This window comes from Oncorhynchus gorbuscha, linkage group LG13 (genome assembly GCF_021184085.1).
Source record: "Oncorhynchus gorbuscha isolate QuinsamMale2020 ecotype Even-year linkage group LG13, OgorEven_v1.0, whole genome shotgun sequence".
In the NCBI taxonomy this organism is placed as follows: Eukaryota; Metazoa; Chordata; class Actinopteri; order Salmoniformes; family Salmonidae; genus Oncorhynchus; species Oncorhynchus gorbuscha.
In genome coordinates, this window is record NC_060185.1 from 55,447,654 (window position 1) to 55,454,583 (window position 6,930).

Here is a 6,930-nt window from a genome sequence, read left to right on the forward strand (position 1 = left end):
CGTCAGTCACTCTGGGGAAGAGGGTTCGTTGTCATCATCATCCTCATCTTCCTCATTGAAGGAGTTGGGCATCTGGCCTCGAGACTCGGAGAGGGTGGCGCTACTGTGGCTGTAACTCCTCCTTCCATTCAAAGAGGCAGAGTCCAGGTCATCTGGGAAAGAGCTGAAACTCGACAATCCATACCACTGGTCAGTCACTTCAGTTCTCAAATTAAAATCAATCATGCCACCTAAAGTAATTTATATTGGCTTGAGCTTTTCTATATGGCTTGAGCTTTTCGGTTATCAGTAAGGTGTGCAACGAAACATTTTGTCACACATAAACAGAATCATTTCCTGGCTACATCCGAAATGGCACCCTATATAGTGCACTACTTTTGAACAGAGCCACACAGGGATCATAGAAATATCACTCTTCATGTGTAGTGTTCCATGTGTAGTGCCTGCTAATCTGTTAGCTTGTTAGCACAGGCCTGCTAACCGTCTGCATTGCAGTGGCCCATATGTACTTTCTATCTCTTCCCGATTTTTAAAATTTGTTTATACCTTCTGGAAACCTGCCTCACCCAATGTGATACGGAATCGCTATTATTTTTAATTTTTAGAACACACTCAAGAACCTCCAGAAGCGAACCAGCTAACTAGCTACAAGCTACTTAGTCATTGTTAGTTTTTTTTAACCTGGATAACACTCGCCAGTCCAGCCCCCCTGCCCCATCCACCGCTGCCCCTGGACTCTGATCACTTGGCTACATAGCTGATGCACGCTGGACTGTCCATTAATCACGGTACTCCATTCTGCTTGTTTGATTTATCTGTCGGCCCCGTTGCCTAGTCAATGCCATTTTACCTGACGTTGTTATGCTAGCTGATTAGCTGTTGTCTCACCCACTGTTTTAGCTAGCTTTCCCAATTCAACACCTGTGATTACTGTATGCCTCGCTGTATGTCTCTCTCAAATGTCAATATGCCTTGTATACTGTTGCTCAGGTTAGTTATCATTGTTTTAGTTCACAATGGAGCCCCTAGTCCCACTCCTCATACCCCTGATACCTCCTTTGTCCCACCTAGGTGTCTGGCTAGAACTGCAAACTCTCCTTCCAGACCCATATCAAACATCTCCAATCGAAAATCAAATCAAGAGTCGGCTTTCTATTCCGCAACAAAGCCTCCTTCACTCACGCTGCCAAGCTTACCCTAGTAAAACTGACTATCCTACCGATCCTCGACTTCGGCGATGTCATCTACAAAATCGCTTCCAACACTCTACTCAGCAAACTGGATGCAATTTATCACAGTGCCATCCGTATTGTCACTAAAGCACCTTATACCACCCACCACTGCGACTTGTATGCTCTAGTCGGCTGGCCCTCGCTACATATTCGTCGCCAGACCCACTGGCTCCAGGTCATCTACAAGGCCATGCTAGGTAAAGCTCCGCCTTATCTCAGTTCACTGGTCACGATGGCAACAGCCATCCGTAGCACGCTCTCCAGAAGGTGTATCTCACTGATCATCCCTAAAGCCAACACCTCATTCGGCCGCCTTTCGTTCCAGTACTCCATTGCAAAAATCGCTGAAGTTGGAGACTTTTATCTCCCTCACCAACTTCAAACATCAGCTATCTGAGCAGCTAACCGATCGCTGCAGCTGTACATAATCTATTGGTAAATAGCCCACCCATTTTCACCTACCTCATCCCCACAGTTTTTATTTATTTACTCTTCTGCTCTTTAGCACACCAATATCTCTACCTGTACATGATCATCTGATCATTTATCACTCCAGTGTTAAACTGCAATATTGTAATTATTCGCCTACCTCCTCATGCCTTTTGCACACATTGTATATAGACTCCCCTTTTTTTCTACTGTGTTATTTACTTGTTATTTGTTTACTCCATGTGTAACTCTGTGTTGTCTGTTCACACTGCTATGCTTTATCTTGACCAGGTCGCAGTTGCAAATGAGAACTTGTTCTCAACTAGCCTACCTGGTTAAATAAAGGTGAAATAAAAAATAAAAATAAAATAAATAAAATATTTGGTAGGGGATAGTGTTCAAATTACAGTTTTGATTGAAAAGTTATGAGAGGTAATCTACCTTGTTTGAGTGGTGCCTCTGGCCATGCCTGTGGGAGGAGAGACGAGTACAGATTGAAATGACAGAAATGGCCTGTTTCCACACGAATGCACACACACGTCAAAAATGCTTGTCAATGAACGCCATTTTCCAACTCTCACCTATGATGTAGATCTCCAGGGACCTGGGAATGAGGGACTTGGCCAGGACGAGATTGTCTGTGGTGCACTTCCCACTCTCCAGGCCCAGGCACAACCCCATGCGCTTCTATGTCATCGGGGATCTCAAAAGGTGTTGTTGAAGTTGAAATTCGCATCGACAGTAGGGACTTCAAATGTTCAGCCTGCTGCACAGACCATGTGGAAGCTCTAGTCTAGAGTGACTGGTTAAATTGTGTTTTTAAATTGGTTAAAGTAGGATGAAATAGATGTCATTGTAATAATGGGTGAGTGTTCTACATTTACTGTCACCATATATTAAAATATTGTATTACTTTGACATATTTCATTATGTTATATTATGCTAATTTGTCTATGGTGGACAGAACATGTTGCTACATTACACAGACTAAAGTTTTCACCACACAATATTACAGGAAATGCACATACTTTTTTACCTCAGAATGGTTAATTGTTCGTATTAAAGTTTATAGTCATCACAATCTCACAAAATTGATTGCTTAAAACAGATTAATATCAGTGTTTTTTGTCATACATGTCAGTCCGTAGAGGGACGCAAAATAATAAATAAATGCAAAATAATAAATATAATAAATAAATGCAAAATAATAAATAAATGGCCACTCTTCCCATAAATGTCTCTGGCCTGAAATGAATTCATGGATTTGAGGGTTACGCTATCATTAAAATGAAAGCCAAACCCTGTCGCTATTTGGAAACCGATGTGAGGTGGTGTTTCCTTCAAATTATCCTGAAAAAAAGTGTTGTTTCCTTTCCGTCTTGGCTATCTACCGAAATAATTTTCTCAGAGATACAGTGCATTGGAAAGTATTCAGACCCCTTCCTTGACTTTTTCCACATTTTGTTACGTTACACCCTTATTCTAAAATGTAAAAAAAAAGTTTTCCTCAATCTACACAAACAGACCATAATGACAAGGCGAAAACAAGTTTTTGAAATTTGAGCAAATATTTAAAAAATAAAAAAACAGAAATACCTTCTTTACATAAGTATTCAGACCCTTTGCTACGAGACTTGATATTTTGCTCAGGTGCATCCTGTTTCCATTGATCACCCTTGAGATGTTTCCACCTGTAGTAAATTAAATTGATTTGGAAAGGCACACACCTGTCCGTCCATATAAGGTCCCACAGTTGAAAGTGCATGTCTGAGGTCGAAATACTTATCCCCAGAGCTCCGAGACAGGATTGTGTTGAAGCACAGATCTAAGGATGGGTACCAAAAAATGTATGCAGCATTGAAGGTCCCCAAGAACAGAGTGGCCTCCATCAGTCTTAAATGGAAGAAGTTTGGAACCACCAAGACTCTTCCTAGAGCTGGCTATCCGACCAAACTAAGCAATCGGAGGAGAAGGGCCTTGGTCAGGGAGGGGACCCCCGGTCTCTCTGACAGAGCTCCAGAGTACTTTTGTGGAGATGGTAGACCTTCCAGAAGGACAACCATCTCTGCAGCACTCCACCAATCAGGCCTTTATGGTAGAGTGGCCAGACGGAAGCCACATGACAACAAGACTCTCTGATGAAACCAAGATTGAAAGCTTTGGCCTGAATGCCAAGCCACACGTCTGGAGGAAACCTTGCACCATCTCTACGGTGAAGCATGGTGGTGGCAACATCATGCTGTGGGAATGTTTTTCAGTGGTAGAGACTGGGAGACTAGTCAGGATCGAGGGAAAGATGAACGGAGCAAAGTACAGAGAGATACTTGATGAAAATCTGCTCCAGAGCGCTCAGGAACTCAGACTGGGGCGAAGATTGACCTTCCAACAGAACAACGACCCTAAGCCAAGACAATGCAGGAGCGGCTTTGGGACAAGTAGCTCCCTATCCAACATGACAGAGCTTGAGAGGATCTGCTGAGAACAATGGGAGAAACTTCCCAAATACAGGTGTGCCAAGCTTGTAGCGTCATACCCAAGACTCGAGGCTGAATACTTATGTAAATGTGATATTTCCATGTTTTATTTTTAATACAAAAGTTTTTGCTTTGTCACTATGGGGTATTGTGTGTAGATTGATGAAGGGAAAAAAACAATTTAATCAATTTCAGAATAAGGCTGTTACGTAACAAAATGTGGAAAAAAGTAAAAGGGTCTGAATACTTTCCGAATGTCCGAATGCACTGTATACACAGTGTACAAAACATGAACTTCTGCTTTTTCCATGACATAGACTGACTAGGTAAGCACTATGATCCCTTATTGATGCTACTTGTTAAATCCACTTCAATCAGTGTAGATGAAGGGGAGGAAACAATTGAGACATGGATTGTGTATGCGTGCCATTCAGAGAGTGAATGGGCCAAACAAAATAATTAAGTCCCTTTGAACGGGTATGGTTGTAGGTGCCAGGCGCACCGGTTTGAGTCAAGAACTGCAATGGTGCTGGGTTTTTCACGCTTAACAGTTTCCCGTGTTGAGTGCGAAGCTAATCAATTCCAGTCGAGTACCGCTTGGTAAAGCGGTCACTTTATAAGTTACTAATTTAGTGAAATACAAGTAGTGTGAACAAGTGTGACACGTGTGTGTAGGGAGTAACTTATGTATTGGTCTTCAAAATATAACGACTTATTTTAGCATGTTGATTATTTATTTGGACATCTAAAACCAGTGTTTTGACACTTGGCCATGAATCAAAAGCTATTACAACAGGAAGCAGCAATTTTCAAACTATGTTTTAAGAATATAAATGGTACTTTTAATATTATTTTTCAACAGGATTCTACTTTATCAGATAAAAACTACTGAATGAGAACAAAAACGTGCTATGACTTATTGATTTTGATGATATTAGTGAAATCGTGAAAATATACACTGCTCAACAAAATAAAGGGAACACTTAAACAACACAATGTAACTCCAAGTCAATCACACTTCTGTGAAATCAAACTGTCCACTTAGGAAACAACACTGATTGACAATAAATGTCACATGCTGTTGTGCAAATGGAATAGACAACAGGTGGAAATTATAGGCAATTAGCAAGACACCCACAATAAAGGAGTGGTTCTGCAGGTGGTGACCACAGACCACTTCTCAGTTCCTATCCTTCCTGGCTGATGTTTTGGGCACTTTTGAATGGTGGCGGTGCTTTCACTCCAGTGGTAGCATGAGACGGAGTCTACAACCCACACAAGTGGCTCAGGTAGTGCAGCTCATCCAGGATGATACATCAATGCAAGCTGTGGCAAGAAGGTTTGCTGTGTCTCTCAGCGTAGTGTCCAGAGCATGGAGGCGCTACCAGGAGACAGGCCAGTACATCAGGAGACGTGGAGGAGGCCGTAGGAGGGCAACAACCCAGCAGCAGGACCGCTACCTCCGCCATTGTGCAAGGAGGAGCAGGAGGAGCACTGCCAGAGTCCTGCAAAATGACCTCCAGCAGGCCACAAATGTGCATGTGTCTGCTCAAACGGTCAGAAACAGACTCCATGGCCTCCCGGGTGGTGCAGTAGTTAAGGGCGCTGTACTGCAGCACCAGCTGCGCCACCAGAGACTCTGGGTTCGTGCCCAGGCGCTGTCATTACAGGCCGCAACCGGGAGGTCCGTGGGGCGGCGCACAATTGGCCCAGCGTTGTCTGGGTTAGGGAGAGTTTGGGTGGTAGGGAAATCCTTGTCTCATCGCGCACCAGCAACTCCTGTGGCAGGCCGGGCGTAGTGCGCGCTAACCAAGGTTGCCAGGTGCGCTGTGTTTCCTCCAACACATTGGTGCAGTTGGCTTCCGGGTTGGAATGGCGCTGTGTTAAGAAGCAGTGCGGCTTGGTTGGGTTGTGTATTGGAGGACGTAACAACTCCGTACGGGAGTTGTAGCGATGAGACAAGATACAGTGCCTTGCGAAAGTATTCGGCCCCCTTGAATTTTGCGACCTTTTGCCACATTTCAGGCTTCAAACATAAAGATATAAAACTGTATTTTTTTGTAAAGAATCAACAACAAGTGGGACACAATCATGAAGTGGAACGACATTTATTGGATATTTCAAACTTTTTTAACAAATCAAAAACTGAAAAATTGGGCGTGCAAAATTATTCAGCCCCCTTAAGTTAATACTTTGTAGCGCCACCTTTTGCTGCGATTACAGCTGTAAGTCGCTTGGGGTATGTCTCTATCAGTTTTGCACATCGAGAGACTGAAATTTTTTCCCATTCCTCCTTGCAAAACAGCTCGAGCTCAGTGAGGTTGAATGGAGAGCATTTGTGAACAGCAGTTTTCAGTTTTCAGTTTTCACTTTCCACAGATTCTGGATTGGCTTTGTAGGGAGGTCATAAAGGCACGTGGAGGCCACACACACTACTGAGCCTCATTTTGACTTTTTAATTGAGGACATTACATCAAAGTTGGATCAGCCTGTAGTGTGGTTTTCCACTTTAATTTTGAGTGTGACTCCAAATCCAGACCTCCATGGGTTGATAAATTTGATTTCCATTGATCATTTTTGTGTGATTTTATTGTCAGCACATTCAACTATGTAAAGAAAAAAGTATTTAATAAGAATATTTCATTCATTCAGATCTAGGATGTGTTATTTTAGTGTTCCTTTGATTTTTTTTAGCAGTGTATGTTTGTCCTGGCTACCTACAGAGAGTCGGGGGATTACTGTGGTAGCCATCCGTATAAATCGCATATATTTTAATCACGGTAAAACCTTGTGAT